At 35.2% G+C, this 19,086-nt stretch overlaps 1 long non-coding RNA gene across 1 annotated transcript; it reads left to right on the top strand.

Annotated features, from left to right (window-relative positions):
- Nucleotides 1-808: 808 nt before the first annotated feature.
- LOC115502232 lies at nt 809-18,832 on the top strand. The gene is made up of 3 exons (XR_003965021.1): nt 809-889; nt 6,075-6,082; nt 18,822-18,832. It is a non-coding gene; the product is annotated as an uncharacterized LOC115502232 (long non-coding RNA).
- The last annotated feature ends 254 nt before the right edge of the window (nt 18,833-19,086 follow it).

The following is a 19,086-nucleotide window of genomic DNA, read 5'->3' on the forward strand; positions in this document are numbered from 1 at the left end:
ATTTATATTAACAGTACAAGCACAAGTGAGTTCATCTTTCACTGTGACAGCCATGGTCAAATAACGAGGGACAGACTTAGACAGATTAATCCTAAATCTGTTGGCAGTCTCCATTCTACTGCTAACCTGTTCTAAATTTAGGAAGCCACTCTGACACTCTTAAAACTCTGAGAACTAAACCTGACTGCCAAAACATCGCCTAATTAAGAAAATAATAGAACTAGTGATTGGGCAATTAAGATCCCCAAGACAATTTTTTAATATTAATTAAAACTGAGTACTTCAGCCTTAATAGACACAAAATGCTTTGATCTTGTCTCTTTTCTTATCTTTTGATTATCTGTTAACCAGAACAAATTAATTTGCATTATAATGCAAATGAACCAATATAAAATATTTGAAAAAAAAATTAAATTCCAAGGAAGGATGAAGGGCAAGTTTCTGGTAAAAATGCAAAGTCACATAATGTTATTTTGGGGTAAGAAAAGTGCTAAAGTGTTATACCTATTTGAAAGAAGACTAGCAAGCTTTCATATTCTAGTATTAAATTAATTGAACAAAGCAAAAGTTACTTTAACTTTGAATTACAGTTTTATTATTGGAAAAAGTTATAGGAGTTTTGTCCTAGGACGTTAATTCTTGGTCAACAAGGAAAAATTACATTTATATGAGAAAATGGGATGTCGCCTTTTAAATATCCTGATGGGACTTTGGAATGATGGGGTTTCAGAGCTGACAGCCAAGACTTGTTGAAGATGTCTTTGGTGCAAAACAAGGTGATTTCATTCAAGCATGGGGACGGGACCTGTGGGCAGAGAGAGCTGCAGTGGGGTTGTGAAGTATGATTGGTTATATACTGTGGGATTGGGGGAGGTAAAATCAAGAGAAAGTTTCTTTTCTTTCTTTTCTTTCTTTTCTTTCTTTCTTTCTTTCTTTCTTTCTTTCTTTCTTTCTTTCTTTCTTTCTTTTAATATTTTCTTAATGTTTATTTTTTGAGAGAGAGAGAGAGTGCATGCGCGCGAGCGAGCACACGCAAAGGTGGGGGAGGGGCAGAGAGAGAGAGAGAGAGAGAGACAGAATCCAAAGCAGGCTCCAGGCTCCAAGCTATCAGCACTCATGAATAGGGAGATCATGAACTCACAAATTACTGGAGGCCTAGCTATTGTCAGGCTAAAGTTGTTTTTCCCTCTAGCAAAGCATTAGTATTAAGACATTAGGGAGTTCCTGGAGATTAGGCTATTGATAAGATTGCCTTTTTCTTGTAACTTACTAAGATATTTGTAAACTGATGGAGACTCCATCAGTTTAACCATTTGTTTTCGGTCCTTTCCTTTGTTCTTGGGCAGCCAGAAGTGCCTGAGGAATGTCAGACATATCCCACCTGGGGGGTGGGGAGGTGTTGTTAATCTGATATGTGCATGATATGTACATGAGAAAATTGTTTTCGTGTTCTTATTAGAGGGAGTCTTTAAAAAAAGGGGGATACTCCCAGGCCACCCCAATAGCAAAATAACCCTAGAACAGAGTCCTGTCTCTGAAACCTCCAGTGAATAGCACCTCTGACTACGGGATCAGAGATCATCAAAAGTACCTGGCTGGCCAAGGTAATAGCATCACAGCCACTGATTTAGGACACAAACTATAGAAGCACAGAGGACTAATAAGCACAATAGCACAAAAAAATAATAATAAAAGAAGAAATGATATGTGTCTTCTGGAGCTTTGCCAGGAAGAAGGAAACAACCTAATATTCCCAAGGTTCCATAGGGTGGGATTTCAGTTTAAATCCAAAAGATTCTTTGTCAATTTTGTCCACAAATTCCAGACAGAGGATGCTCCTATATAACAATGTTTCAGGTTGAAAAATATCCATAAATAATTAATTTTCATAGGGTAAAATGATTTCTCTCTAAAATAATTAATTTCTCTCTAAAAAGTTTTCTGTAACAGAAAACCCTAGTCATCAGGTGTATTTTAGACCAAAATCTTAGTTGGACTTTCCATTCATATTGTTTTCAATGCTTCAAATTTTGGTTGTTTGGTAATCACTTTACATCAGCAAAAACAACTGCTTCTTCAAAGAGTTCGATTTGGTGGTACGGTGTTTTTATAGTAATTAACCCACCCTGTGTTTTCAGACATTTTGGTGAGGTTTCAAAAAAAAAAAAAATTTCTTATTCTGTTTTTCCCATCCCACACCCAAGTTATCTTTGGCTCCTAAAGAAAAAAATCTGATATTAAATGAATTCTGTCTGGAAAACCCTGCCATTGAGAAAAATGACAGGGGATAGTAGGACATTTTGTTACTGAAATTTGAATAAGAAACCAATGTGAACTGATCCATTTTTATTTCCTGTCTGTAAAAATAAAGTCGGTACTAGGATAGTTAGCCTGATGTTTTGGACAAAAAATATTAAGTTCCTAAAATTTTCACAAACTCAAAGCTTAATTTTCTTTAAAAAATGGGCAATTTGGGGGCTCAGTTGGTTAAGCATCTGACTCCTGACCTGTCTCAGGTTAGGATCTCATGGTTTGTGAGTCTGATCCCTGCGTTGGGTTCTGCACGGGCAGTGTGGAGCCGCTTGGGATTCTCTCTCTCCTCTTTCTCTGCGCCTCCCCTGCTCTCACCTACATGAACAAGCTCACTCTCTCTCTCAAAATAAATAAATAAACATTAAAAAAATTCTTTTAATTTTGACAATTTTGTTAGCATAAAGCATAAATTGTGAAAAGGAAGTGTCACAACTGGGAGAATTAGGCCAGTCATTGGAACAAAAATATTTTCTTCTGAAATAGTTACTAAATAGAGGTTTATTTCAATTTGCTTGAAATATTTAGGCAATTTGTTACCTACAGTTTACTTTGTTACTGTAATTTACACATGGTATAAATGAGAACCACATCAAGCTAATTCATTTCATTGTAACATAGCTTTCAAAGGTTAGAAAGAAATGAAAAATATCCCTTATAATGAATTCATCTAACATGTCCTTTGCTTCCAACTCCACAACATGGCCTTTAGTTGACATTTCCAGAACAAGAGGTATTCCAAATCAGTTAATTTTAGTTAGGTAAGTTTCCTCTTTAAAGCAGTCAAATATTTTGACAGAAATATGTCCATCACTGCCATTAACTGATATTAGAAAAAATATAAAGGCAGTGAGTGAACAAAGTGGGTTGAGGATAAACAAAAACAGGACTTGGATGCAGGGAAAGGAGTAGGGAGAAACCACAGTAAAAATGAGAAAAATTGGTTCTTTAACAAATGTTGCCCTGCTTTCTCTAATAGTGCATATTTGATATAATTTAAAATGTGCACAACTATTGAGCATCAACATTTCAGTTGATATGTAATGTAATATAGTTATACTTCAGGATTTTGCAGTTATATAAAATACTAAATAATTTTATATTATCCTTTTTTTTTTGTTCCAGTTTCGCATTCTGCTTTTATGGGTTTTCTATCACCTCCCTCATCAGCAAATTATCAACACTCACTTCGCTCTGCTGACAGTGTTCCTGCCTGTGGCATTCCTATCTCCTTCTTATGTTCTGTTTTAAATGCACTCTGAGCTAAGACATTAGGTAGTACGTTATAGTGACACTGGCTGTATATTTCCTTGCAACATATGAACCTTTCCATTCACATGTGTTCTATATTCTATCATTTTACTGTGAATACATTGAGTTAGATTACTGTTGGCTTACTGATTACTGAATTCTTGGAAGTCATTTAAAGTTGTGTCTAAAATAATATTAACTAGAGAATGAAAGATGCTCTCTTTTGAGTTATTTGCGTGGATTTCAGTGCATGAGCTTTGTGTAACTTTTAAGCCAATCTACGGCAATTTTCTGCTTATTTTTAAATTCTTGGGCATCTTTGGTAGTTGAGGTTATTTTACTATTCGTAATGCTAAGGATTTGAAGGATGAACACAGTAAAATGACTTTGAAGATTTGAGCTCTATTTAAATAATTACAAAATTATTAGGTAAATGGGGGGAAGATTAAAAACCAGCAGAACTTGCTTTGAAATGTTCTATTGTCCAATATCAGAAACTATGCATTCCCAAAGAACTGCACTTGGAAATGGCATTTTCTGGAAGCAAAGCTTTTAAAGAGCAACATGGTTTTCAGTTCACTAGAAAAACAACTACACATCAGAGTAGCTTTTGAGAAGACAGAAGAGAGTGAATCATTAGTGTGCACAATACCAGCAAGGAAGCAGTTATCAAGTGTGGCATGCCCCTCACACCATCTCAGGGTTTTATTTTCTTGGAATATTGAAGCAAATGTGTGCTTTTTCTCTGTCCACTTCGTCTCCAACATCACTGTGAAGCCTTCGGATTTCAGTTTGTGGGCTAAAACAACTTGACTCTAATGACCTCAGTCAAAAACAGTATGATACTTAGTTATCCCATTTTTCTAAAAGATCTCTTTTTCTTTTTTGGCTGTTTTTCGTTTTCTCTTATCTTCTCTCTCAAACTGTTTTCTAAAATGGGCTGTCAGTCAGCACTTCCATACTCAGAGCTGGATTCCCATTTCAACTTTAAATCTACTCTCCAGACTCAAGGAACTCTATCAGCGCAACATTACTAAGCCTAATTCCCACACTCTCTGCGCAGTACGTAAAACTTCACACGTCGTATCACTACATGAACTAAATATATGTATATTCAACGTATCAAAAAAATTAACTTAACATTTTCTTCCCCCAAAGTGCTGTCTCCCAAATTTCTTTATAAAAAGGATTTGGGATTAGAGTCAGCAACATGTTTAGATTGAGGATCCAGGAAATTATCTTGGAAATACACTTGCCTGATGAGCATATATCGTTATTATATATACTAGCATGGTATGCACATAGGGAGTAGAGGTGGGGGGATGGGGATTCAAGGACCCCTGAAGCCATGTTATGTGGTGTTAGGAGGGGATGAGGGAGGGATGAAGGATTAAGCACACTTATCTTCAAGGTGCCCTTGGCCTTCTATTGGCTCTAACCTTTCTGAAATCACAACTCTTCACTCTTGTTAACACTGTGATTGATTTTACATCTCCAAAGCTAGAATCAAAACATTTTTAATTCCTTCTTTATTCCCTTTATCTAAACAGCCACTTTTTCAGTCTTGCATAATCTTGTCACTGAGCCGGCATCTAATGCTAAGATCTTTGCCTCAAATTCCTCTGCATACGACCAGCAGTGGTCTTTGTTGTGCATCTTTCTTAAGAAAAAAAAAAAAAAAAAGGAGAGAGAGAGAGACAGAGACAGAGATTCATTTCCAAATTGATCTCTATTTCTCATGTCTTCTTATTGAAATGTAAATGAGCTTTGGTATTAAAAAGAACTGGACTTAACTTACAATTTTAGCACATAGGCAGGAGAACTTGAAAACACCTCACTTACAGCATTTAGAAATTAAGTTAAAACTGCTTATTTTCAAAGAGGATTTCCCAAATCGTCCCAGGGCGGATTTGCCATATTTTTCAATGTTCATCTAAGAATACTTGCACTTGTTATAATATTTATCAGATCACATTCTTAATATGGAATTTTTTTGTAGCTTTGTGTTTCTTCTACTAGTTTATAAATTTATTTAGGCTAGGGTTTATCTTGTTAATTTTATTTGCTACTTCTCCTCGAAAGAGGACATGTGAAGCAATCACCTAATCATATACACATTGCTCTTTCTGGACTGTCAGTATCAGGCATTAGAAAGATCAAATGTATGAGTTGATACAGATTATGCATTCATTTCATCAATAATGTGCTCTTGTCTATTGTACAAACCAATTAACTTTTCTCCACAGTATTTATTTAAATTATGAAGTAAAAAAATAATGTCATTACTTTTTAATTTCCTCTTAGAGATATTGTGTGTGTCTGTTTGGTGGTTGCAGGGAGGCGGGGGGTGAAACGTGTCAGTTTGGAAACACTTAGAAGAAAAATATCAAATGAACTTAATATTTTCTCAAAATGTCCTCATTATTGTAATTTGTTTACTAAACACCTTACCTCATTAGACTTTTTAAATGCTGTGCGTTATATCCACTTAAATTCTTTCTTTCCAAGGAAAGTTTCAAAAGTGATTTAAGGTGTTTTGTTATTTTCTACCACATATGAGTGTTAGAGTGTTTTACAGTTACCAAGTAAATAATATATAATAGAGTTTGTATTCCTTGATTAAAACACTAAGAAATATTTTTAGAAGTTGATTTGTATGCAATAGTTTCAAAAGAAATAAAAAATAGAAAGCTTAACATTCTTTAAACTGTCTACACATCAAATGAATCTGACCCTTTCTGTAGCCTTTTCTGTTTGTTGTTCATTTATCTTAGATGTCAGGATTTGTATTTCTAGGTGATCCTGTTAAATGTGGAATCTCATAAAGAGCTATTTTAAAGCATTTGTAAAGACTAAGATTAGTTTTAACTTTAAATAATATTTAGAAATAGAGAAGAAAAAGTAAGTTTCTTGAGCCTCTTCTATGGAATATTCTCTTTTGAACTACATTTTTCTTCTTCTAAAGTAAAAGGATATATTAGCGTAATAACAATAACACATGACAAAAAAAAACACCAATTCAATTTGTTTGCATCAGCTTCTACTGCAATCCATACAACTCCTTAATAAAACATACATACAGATTGTATGCACCATGTTTACTTACAAGTGAACAATCCCCCATTTTTATTTTATGAATCTCAAAAGACTATGCTTTCTATCATTAATCACTAAGATTCTTAGTTATACAGAATATCAATAAGTATTTCTTGAACAACTATTATTTGAGCAGTTGCTTTTTTTAATCCATATTAAGGGTATTCATCACTGATAATTTAAATAATATAATAAAATATGACTAAAGAAAATGGATTATTGCTTCTACTGAAACTATTATAAGTTTACATAATAGCAGTTTAATTTTTAAAATTACATAAATAGTAATGGTTACCATTTGCTTCTCAAAAATATAAATAATATTATCATCAATATTAATAATAATACTATTGCTATTAGCTCATTTCATCTTCAAAACAACCCTATAAGTTAGGATTTCATGGATGAAAATCTTAAGCCACAAAGAAGTTAAGTCATCTGCCCAAATCAAAGCAAGTTTTTAAGTATCTCTTTTTATCATTTTGTTTACTTGCCAGAGTCAGAACCTTAATTTAAACTGGTTTAGGGAGACAAATTGGAGCTGATTGGCTTATCTGTAGGATAACATGGATGTGTGTGGTTTCTCTTTGCTGCTTGAAATTAGGTCTCTCGCCTTACTGGCATGCTATGTTTGTCACTTCTGTGATACTGTGGCATGGGTCTATGGCAGCAGGCCCAGCACTGGTGAGCATCTGGAAGTGTTTGTGCATGGTATGGGGCATCAGGGCCAATGTTCAGTTAGTGGAGAGTGCCCGTGGAGAACGTTTTCATTTTTATTTCTTTGGAGACACTTTATGTGCAATCTGATCACTCCTTAGAAGGTCCTGGGGGTATAGGGCACCACTTGACCAACTTGATAATACACACCTTCCCTTAGCTTCCATCTGTCCTTATTTCATCCTCCTTAATTCCTAAACTCTCAAGGATCACTTCCCAAAATCAGTTATCTGCATATCAATTCTCACTTCAGGCTCTGCTTTCAAGAGGAATCAAGATTAAAACACCCATACAGGATATACTGAGAAAATAAAACTATGGAAGCATTTTTACTAAAATTCTATGTTCACAAAGTAAATGTTATTTGAGTTCAGACACAACTGAAGTAAATTAGGTAAACACATTCTTGAAAATTAGGAAAATAAATATTATGCTTGACCTGATTAAAAAAATACATAAATGTTGGCATATATGTGTACTTTACTTACCTCAAAATATAATTTCAGGGGCCCCTGGGTAGTTCATATGGTTAAACATCCAGCTCTTGATTCTGGCTCAGGTCATGATCTCATAGTTCATGGGATCAAGCCCAGAGTCAGGCTCTGCGCTGACAGTGTGGAGCCTGCTTGGGATTCTCTCTCTCCCTCTTTCTTTGCCCTTCCCCACTCACATGCACATACTCCCTCTCTTTCTCTCTCTCTCTCAAAAGAAATAAACATTTAAAAATATATATGTATAATTTCAGAGAGGTAGTAATATTTTAAAAAGTCAAATTTTTTTTCTTCTTTTTTTTTTTAATTTTTTTTTTCAACGTTTATTTATTTTTGGGACAGAGAGAGACAGAGCATGAACGGGGGAGGGGCAGAGAGAGAGGGAGACACAGAATCAGAAACAGGCTCCAGGCTCCGAGCCATCAGCCCAGAGCCTGACGCGGGGCTCGAACTCACGGACCGTGAGATCGTGACCTGGCTGAAGTCAGACGCTTAACCGACTGCGCCACCCAGGCGCCCCTCTTCTTTTTTTTAGAGACAAATATTTTTAATTAAAACTAAGAAATACCCACTTAAAAAAAAGAGAAGGGAGAAACAAAACATGAACAGATTGTTCATATAGACACTAATTAATAATCAACATAACTGTATTATTTTAAAGAAATAAATGCAAATTAAAGAAATAGAAAACCTTCATCTATAAAACTAACAAAAATTTAGAAGCATACTATATAATACTCCGTGCTGGTTGGAAAATAATGAAACTGTCTTCTATTACTGTTTATGAGACAACACACTTTAACTCAGTTATTATACTTCTAAATTATATCTCAGTAAGATAATGTAACACTCAGGACAAAAAGTTACCTTGCTTTGTAAAAATATTGTCCCCAACAATATATATAATAGCAGAAAAAGGGGAAACAAGCTAAACATTCACCAATGTGATGCCTTATTAGTTTTCTTACTGCTGTAATAAATTATCAAACTATAATGGCTTAAAACAACACAAATTTATAATCTTACAGTTTTGTAGACTACTCCAAGCTTAGTAGCTGACCAATCCACGATCTTGGGATTCCATCCAATCGGATAAGCATTCTACCCCTTGCAAAGAAGCAGGAGCGGAGGAGATGCTGGAAAAGGAATATAAGCCTCTCCTTAATATATATTTATAGCATAAACCTATAAAACTGCAGACCATAAATGCAAAAATCTTCAACAAATTATTAGAAAATTAAATCCAACAATATATAAAAACAATTATACAAAGTGGGATTTACACCAAGTATACAAGTCTGGATTAACATTAAAAAATCAGTTAATGTAATCTATTACATCAACAGACTAAAAATCAAAGGATTATACCAATAGATGCATAAAAACCATTTGACAAAATCCGACATCTATGAATGATAAGAACTCTCAATAAACTCCTAATAGAGAGGAACTTCCTCGACTTGATAAAGAATATCTACATAAAACATACACCCAATGTCAAACTTAGTACTGAAAATCCAAAGCTTTTCCAGTGAAATCAGAAAGAAGATAAGAATGTCAACTCTTCCCACTCCTTTCCAGTATCCTCCTAGAAGTTCTAGCTAAAGCATAAGACTAGAAAGGAAATACAATGTATACATATAGGGCAGGAAGAAATGAAAGTATCTATGTAGAAAATCCTAAATAATTGATTTAAAAAACTCCTGGCAGTAATAAAACAATTATAGCAAGGCTGCACAACACAAGGTTAATATATGAAAGTAAATCACTTTCTTATATACCAGCAATGAACAAGTAGAATTTAAAACTAAACACAATACCACTTACATTAGCACCCAAGAAAGTTAAATACTTAGACATAAATAAAACAAGATACGTACAAATCCTATATTAGAAAAACTACATAACTCTGATGAATAAAATTAAAAAGCTGGAAAAATGGAGAAATATTCCATATTTATGGATAAGAAATTTCAGTACTGTCAAAATGTCAGTTTTCCCAACTTGATCTATAGAATCAGTGCAATATAAATCAAAACCCCAACAAGTTATTTTATGGGTATCAATAAACTCATCCTAAAATTTATATGGAAAGGCAAAAGACTCAGAATGACCAAAGCAATATTGAAGGAGAAGAACACTGAGCCCTGCGTCTGGCTCTCTGTTGTCAGTGTGGAGCCCACTTCAAATCCTGTCTCCCTTTCTCTCTGGTCTTCCCCCCACCCATCCTCTCAAAAATAAATAAATAAACATTAAAAAATAAAATAAAATATTAAAAAAAAAGAACAAGTTGAAGGACTGATACTACCTGACGTTAAGGCTTACTGTAAGGCAACGATAATCAAGACAGTGTGATATTAATAAAAGAATAGACAAATAAATCAATGAACTGGGATAGAGAGCCTGAAAATAAATCTCTATAAATACAGCCAACTGATCTTTGACAAAGGAACAAAGGTGATACAATAGAACAAATATAAGGTCCTTAACAAATGGTGTTGGATCAACTAAACATCAACATGCAAAAAAAAAAAAAAAAAAGAAAAGAAAAGAAGAATCCAGACATAGTTTTACACTCTTCAAAAAAATTAACTCAAAATGTATAGATCATAAAGCTACATGTAAATACAAAACTTTCCAACCCTTGGAAGATATCACAGAATATCTAGATGACTTTTGATATGACAATGATACTTTGGACACAACACTATGAAAGAAATAATGGATAAGCTGGACTTCATTAAAATTTTTAAAATTCTGTTATACAAGGGACAATGTCAAGAGAATAGAAGATAAGTCACAGACTAGGAGAGAATATTGTCAAAAGACACACCTAAGAAAGACTGTCATTCATAATATACAAAGAACACTTAAATTTCAACAATAAGAATACAAACAATTTGGTTAAAAAATGGGCCAAATATATTACCAAGAACCTTACCAAAGAAGATACAGAGACGGCAAATAAGCAAAGAATAAGATGTTCTACATCATATGTTATGAGGGAATTACAAATTAAAACAACAGTGGTATGTAGTGACATACCACTACACACCTATTAGAAGAGCCAAAATCCAAAACAGTGAAGTGTCGAATGCTGATGAAAATATGAAGCAAAAAGGACTCTCAGACACTGCTGGCATGAATGAAAAATGGCATAGCCACTTTAGAAGACAGTTTGGCAGTCTCTTACAAAGCTATACACACTAACCATATAATAGCACTCCTTGGTATATACCCAAAGGAATTGAAAGCATGTTCATAAAAAAACATGCACACGTTTATAGCCACTCTATTTGTAACTGCCAAAACCTGAAAGCAACCAAGATGTCCATCAATAGGTGAATGGGTAAATAAACTGATACATCCAGGCAATGAATATTATTCAACACCAAAGAGAAATTAACAAACCATGAAAAGACATAGAGGAACATTATAGATCTATTAGTAAATGAAAGAAGTGAATCTGAAAAGGCAACTATATGATCAATCTGTGTGATTTTGACTATATGACATCTGGAAAAGGCAAAACCATGGAGACAATAAAAAGATCAGTGATTTCCAGGGGATGGGGTGAGGGGAGGGATACATAGGTGGACCACTAAGGATTTTAAGGGCAGCAAATATGCTCTGTATATTATCAAAGTAGATACGTGCCATTATAAAATGTGTACAAACCAACAGAATGTGCAATACTGAGAGTGAACCCTAATGTAAGCTAGGGATTTTGAGTGCTTATGATGTGTCAGTGTAGGTTCACTAATTGTAATAAATGTACAACTCTTATGGGAGATGTTGATAATGGTGGGGTATGCAAATGTGGAATGGGGGGCTTATGGGAAGTCTCTGTATGTCCTTGATTTTGCTGTGAACCTAAAAATGTTCTAAAAAAATAAAGGCTTAAAAAATACTAAAACATAAAAACTTGATTCATTTCATCTGATCCTTAAAGGAAACTGAGACAATCAGGGAAATTTCATTATGGACTGAACATTAGGAAATGTTAAGAAAATGTTGTTAATATTATTATGGGTGCTAATAACATTATTTTTAAATGGCTGTTTATTATATAAATGTATGCAGGTGTTTGTGGGGTCATATATATGATATATTGCTTTAAATGACTTCAACACAAGAAAGATATCCAAAGATATGTATATATATCAAATGTGGCCACTAGTAATTATTGTTCTAAGTAAAAAGCATAGGTAAAAATCTCTCAAATATGTATATTTGAAAAGTATTATAATAATTAAACTAAAAAGAAAGTACACAGAGAGAAGAACTAGAATTAATTAGAATTAATAAGAGTGTAGGAGGTTTATCTATCCAGGATACTAAAGTACACTAACTCTAGATTAAAGCCTCCTTACCTTACTATCCTTGTGGTACTTTCAGAGGATGCTTTCTTTCCTAATCCTTCAATTTAGTAAAATTATGACTCTTCAAAGACTTTCAATATTGGCAGGTATACAGTACCATTCCCTTGGGCTTTAAAAAAAAAAACAGATGTATTTAGATTGTCATAACTTCTAGAAGAGGAGTGAAGTTGGAACTACCATTTACTAAGATAAGATTGGAGATACTTAAAATTAATCAATGGGAAGGCCATTTTCAACCAACAAATACCACGCCAAGAATGCTAATAGCACTCCCTTTAAAAAACACTATTATAGGGGCGCCTGGGTGGCGCAGTCGGTTAGGCGTCCGACTTCAGCCAGGTCACGATCTCGCGGTCCGTGAGTTTGAGCCCCGCGTCGGGCTCTGGGCTGATGGCTCAGAGCCTGGAGCCTGTTTCCGACTCTGTATCTCCCTCTCTCTCTGCCCCTCCCCCGTTCATGCTCTGTCTCTCTCTGTCCCAAAAATAAATAAAAACGTTGGAAAAAAAAGAAAATTAAAAAAAAACCACTATTATAAAATATTCTGAAGATGAAATGATGTCAAGGCATCCTGAATAGAATTCTTAGTTGCTTGAAATTCTCGGACTCAGACCTAAATAAGCATCCCCATCGGCACCATTTTTTTTTTTAAACTGCTATGATTTTACGACCCAGCTATTCAGTTTTTCAGAAATCCTTCAGATATTTCTACCATCATTGGCATTTTAAATTGCAGACCTTTTGCTAAAGGTCACTAGGGGAAAACCACCTCACCCAACACAGAATCCACCCAACCCAGGATCCACAAGCAGATGGACATAAACTTCTGCCTTATATTTCTATCTCCAAACTATTAGCCCACACTGCCATCCTATGGCTTAATTGGTTCCCTTATCATCTGATTTTCTGAAAATAAGATTTTTACTTTAGAATACTCTTAGGTTTACAGATAATACAGAAAGTTTCCCACATTTAGTTTCCATTTATTAAATCTTACATTAGTGTGATATTTTTGTCCCTACACTGATACAACTTATTACATGTAGTCCATACTTATTTCATATTTTCTTAGTTTTCACCTAATGTCATTTGTTATTGTTGCACAATCCCATCAAGGATACCATATTACATTTAGTCATTATGTCTTAGGCTCCACTTAGTGTGACAGTTTTCAGACTCTCCTTGTTTTTGACGACCTTTTCAGTACCTTTGGGAGGTACTGTACAAAAATAGTACTAAATAGGGCGCCTGGGTGGCTCAGTCGGTTAAGCGGCCGACTTCGGCTCAGGTCATGATCTCACGGTCCATGAGTTCAAGCCCCGCGTCAGGCTCTGTGCTGACAGCTCAGAGCCTGGAGCCTGTTTCAGATTCTGTGTCTCCCTCTCTCTGACCCTCCCCCATTCATGCTCTGTCTCTCTCTGTCTCAAAAATAAATAAAAAAATGTTAAAAAAAATAGTACTAAATACCATTTTTTAAAATGGCCCTCATATGGGCTTTGTCTTTTTTTTTCTCACGGTTAGGCTGGAATTATGGGTTTAGGAGAGGAAGGTCACAGAAGTAAAATGCCATTCTCATATCATATCAAGGATAATGGCTATCAATCTGACTAATCACTACTGATACTGATCTTGATTACTTGGATGAGGCAGTGTTTGTCAGGTTTCTTTACTGGGAATTTACTATTTTCCCATTTACTACTGCCCCATTTCTAAAGTGTATTCTTTAGAAGGAACTTTGCACAGGCTGCATTACAGAGTTGGAAGTTATTCTCCACATTCTTGAGGGTATAGTATCTATGTAAATTAATTTGAATAATTCTGTATAGTGATTTATCTATTTTCCCTATTAATGTATTCAATGACTTATTTATATGAATATGAACAAAAGATAATCATTTTATACTGTGGGCTATAATGAAATAGTACTTTATTTTACTGCTCACATTTTCCCACTGGGAACTCTTTCAGTTGGCTTCTGTGTCCCTTGGACATGTCTCATCAGTGTGTGTGTGTGTGTGTGTGTGTGTGTGTGTGTTAGTACCTCCTTACTTTCTTGATGCTGTAACTTTCTTACTTTCCTTACAACTCAATGTTTCATGCTCATTTTATATATTTCCTGCCCTAGTCCTAGATTCAGCCATTTCTCCAAGGAGCCTTGTTTCTGTGTTTGGAGAATGGTATTAGGAAACCAAGATCTGGGCCCAAGGTACACTTGCTGCTACTGTGTGTCCTACTTTCCATGCTTCTCAGTTGACAGAGCAAGGAACTATATTTGTGTATATTAAGCTGTAAATATACACACATATCTATAAATATTTCTCTATGTAACCATCTATATCTATAGTAAGCTACGTATGCATTCATACTGCAATCTCCCACACTAATCCATTATCACATGGACAATTCTTTGCTTCTTCCCTTTGCTTATCTCTAACATCTCACTCCAAAGCTAGGAAAACTGGCTCCTATCATCTGCCATTTATTTCCTTATTTGTTCAGTTCTAGTATAAACTAGATGTTTGTCTGCATCAATTGATATAATTATATGATTTTTTATATTTGATAGAATATTTGATAGATTATTTGATAGATATTTGATAGCCTATTTGATAGATTACACTGATAGGTATTTTAATGTTGAACAATCCTTTCATCCCTGAAATAAAAATCTCACTTAGTCATCATATAATTATTTTGGGGGGCCCCTGGGTAGCTCATTCAGTTAAGCATTCTACTTCAGCTCAGGTCATGATATCACAGTTTGTGGGTTCAAGCCCCACCTCGGACTCTGCTGACAGCTCAGAGCCTGAAGCCTGCTTTGGATTCTGTGTGTCTACCTCTCTGCCCCTTTTCTGCTTATGCTCTCTCTCTGTCTCTCAAGAATGAATAAACATTAAAAAGTAATTATTTTTATACATTATGGATCTTATATGCTAAGATTTTATTGAACGTTTTTGCATCTATGATCATGAGAGGTTTTGGTCTATAGATTTCTTATAATGTCTTTGGTTTTGATATCAGGGTAATGCTGGCCTCATGGAATGAGTTAGAGGAAGGAAGTATTCCTTCTCTTTAGATTTTCTAAAAGAGATTGTACAGAGCTAGTATATTTATTTTTTTTTTTTGCCAGCTATATTAAGGTATAATTGACATATGACTTTGTGGAAGTTTAAGGTGAACAATGTGATTATTTGATATATGTCATGTGAATCATTGTGAAATGATTACTAAAATAAAGTTTGTTGACACCTCTGTAACTTCATATAATTACAATTTTTTCTTTTTTTTTCAATATATGAAATTTATTGTCAAATTGGTTTCCATACAACACCCAGTGCTCATCCCAAAAGGTGCCCTCCTCAATACCCATCACCCACCCTCCCCTCCCTCCCACCCCCACCAACCCTCAGTTTGTTCTCAGTTTTTAAGAGTCTCTTACGCTTTGGTTCTCTCCCACTCTAACCTCTTTTTTTTTTTTTCCTTCCCCTCCCCCATGGGTTTCTGTTAAGTTTCTCAGGATCCACATAAGAGTGAAAATATATGGTATCTATCTTTCTCTGTATGGCTTATTTCACTTAGCATCACACTCTCCAGTTCTATCCACATTGCTACAAAGGGCCATATTTCATTCTTTCTCATTGCCATGTAGTACTCTATTGTGTATATAAACCACAATTTCTTTATCCATTCATCAGTTGATGGACATTTAGGCTCTTTCCATAATTTGGCTATTGTTGAGAGTGCTGCTATAAACATTGGGGTACAAGTGCCCGTACGCAACAGCACTCCTGTATCCCTTGGGTAAATTCCTAGCAGTGCTATTGCTGGCTCACAGGGCAGGTCTATTTTTAATTTTTTGAGGAACCTCCACACTGTTTTCCAGAGTGGCTGCACTAATTTGCATTCCCACCAACAGTGCAAGAGGGTTCCTGTTTCTCCACATCTTCTCCAGCATCTATAGTCTCCTGATTTGTTCATTTTGGCCACTCTCGCTGGCGTGAGGTGATACCTGAGTGTGGTTTTGATCTGTATTTCCCTGATGAGGAGCGACGTTGAGCGTCTTTTCATGTGCCTGTTGGCCGTCTGGATGTCTTCTTTAGAGAAGTGTCTATTCATGTTTTCTGCCCATTTCTTCACTGGGTTATTGTTTTTTCGGTTTGGAGTTTGGTGAGCTCTTTATAGATTTTGGATACTAGCCCTTTGTCTGAAATGTCATTTGCAAATATCTTTTCCTATTCCGTTGGTTGCCTTTTTGTTTTGTTGGTTGTTTCCTTTGCTGTGCAGAAGCTTTTTATCTTTATAAGGTCCCAGTAGTTCATTTTTGCTTTTAATTCCCTTGCTTTTGGGGATGTGTCAAGTAAGAAATTGCTACGGCTGAGGTCAGAGAGGTCTTTTCCTGCTTTCTCCTCTAGGGTTTTGATGGTTTCCTGTCTCACATTCAGGTCCTTTATCCATTTTGAGTTTATTTTTGTGAATGGTGTGAGAAAGGGGTCTAGTTTCAATCTTCTGCATGTTGCTGTCCAGTTCTCCCAGCACCATTTGTTAAAGAGACTGTCTTTTTTCCATTGGATGTTCTTTGTGCTTTGTCAAAGATGAGTTTCTAGGTTTCTAGTCTATTCCATTGGTCTATGTGTCTGTTTTTGTGCCAATACCATACTGTCTTGATGATGACAGCTTTGTAGTAAAGGCTAAAGTCTGGGATTGTGACGCCTCCTGCTTTGGTCTTCTTCAAAATTACTTTGGCTATTTGGGGCCTTTTGTGGTTCCATATGAATTTTAGGATTGCTTGTTCTAGTTTCGAGAAGAATGCTGGTGCAATTTTGCTTGGGATTGCATTGACTGTGTAGATAGCTTTGGGTAGTATTGACATTTTGACAATATTTATTCTTCCAATCCATGAGCACGGAATGTTTTTCCATTTCTTTGTATCTTCTTCAATTTCCTTCATAAGCTTTCTATAGTTTTCAGCATACAGATCTTGTACATCTTTGGTTAGATTTATTCCTAGGTATTTTATGCTTCTTGGTGCAATTGTGAATGGGATCAGTTTCTTTATTTGTCTTTCTGTTGCTTCATTGTTAGTGTATAAGAATGCAACTGATTTCTGTACATTGATTTTGTATTCTGCAACTTTGCTGAATTCATGTACAGTTCTAGCAGATTTGGGTGGAGTCTATCAGATTTTCCACGTATAATATCATGTTAATTACAATTTTTGTATTAAAAACATTTAAGATCTAGTTTCTTAGAAACTTTCAAGTATATAATATAGTATTGTTACCTGTAGTCAGCATGCTGTAGATTAAATCTAAAACTTATTCATCTTATAATTGAAAGTTTGTACCTTTTAACCAATATATCTCTATTTCCTCTACCGAATAGCCTCTGGCAACCACATTCCACTCTGCTTCTATGAGTGCAGTTTTTTTTTTTTTAGATGGCATACATAAATGAGATCATATGGCATTTGCCTTCCTATGTCTTATTTATTTCACTTAGCATAATGGCCTCTAACCCACCCATGTTGTTGGAAATAGAAGGATTTGCCTTTTTTTATGGTGGAATATTTTATTGCATTTATCTACCACATTTTCTTTATCCATTTATCTATCAATGGACATTTAGGTCATTTCCATGTGTTGGCTGTTGTGAATATGATGCTATGAACAAGGGGGTGCAAGTATCTCTTTGAGGTAGCAATTTAAGTTCCTTCATATATATCCAGAAGTGGAAATGCTGTATCATATTATGGCTTTATTTTTAATTTTTTGAGGAACCTGTATACTGTTTTCCATAATAACTGCACCAATTTGCATTTCTACCAATAGTGCACAAGGGTTCCCTTTCCTTAAAATCTTGCCAACACTTGTTATCTCTTGTCTTTTTGATAACAGCCATTCTAACAAATGTGAAGTGATATCTTATTGTGGGTTTTACTTGAATTTTCCTGTTGTTTAGAAATGTTGAGCATTGTTTCATGTACCTATTGGTCATTTGTATATCTTTTTTGGGAAAAAATGTCTATTCAGGTCTTCTGCCCATTTTTACTTAGATCATTTTTTGTTTGTTTGTTATTGCATTGTACGAGTGCAAGGATGATTCAACATATTCATGTCAATAAATGTGATACACCATGCTAATAAAATGAAAGATAAAAATCATATGATCATTTCAATAAATGCAGAAAAAGCATTTGAGAAAAATTTACATCCTTTCATGATAAAATCCTCAATAAGTGGACATAGAGGGAATAATGAAGGCCATATATGACAAGTGCACAGCTAACATAAACAACAGTGGAAGGTTGACAGTTTTTATTCTTGAGTCACAATCCCTTGTTCAGAGTTTGGACTCGAACCAAGTTTCAGTTCAAAACCCATGGACTGAAGATGTGACCAGATCCCTAGGAGGAAGGACCCCACAACATATAATCAAGTATATATTACAACGATTCTCCCAGTCTTTCACTGTAGGTACCTAGAATCATTAATTCAGGTGACTGACACTAAGGAAAGGGGGCTACTTAGAGAGCAACTGGACACAAGGTCTGAACTGGCAATGATATATGCTTAGCCAGAGGATTATCATGTTCCCCTTATTCTTCCACAGATAGAATGAGGGCTTATAGAATGGGGGCTTATACAGAATTTAGTATAAAGTCTCATTTCCATACTCAATCTACATGGTCTGCAGACCTATCAGGTATTCCTTTCCCTGGTACCTGAGTATATAATTTGGATCAACAACCTGGCAATTGGCAGAAACTTGGGGTGTGTGGTAAGAGCTATTATAATGCAGAAGACTAAGTAGAAGCCTCTGCAATCCCGCTCCTCACTCCCTGA

Source organism: Lynx canadensis, chromosome A2, assembly GCF_007474595.2.
Source record: "Lynx canadensis isolate LIC74 chromosome A2, mLynCan4.pri.v2, whole genome shotgun sequence".
Classification (NCBI taxonomy): domain Eukaryota; kingdom Metazoa; phylum Chordata; class Mammalia; order Carnivora; family Felidae; genus Lynx; species Lynx canadensis.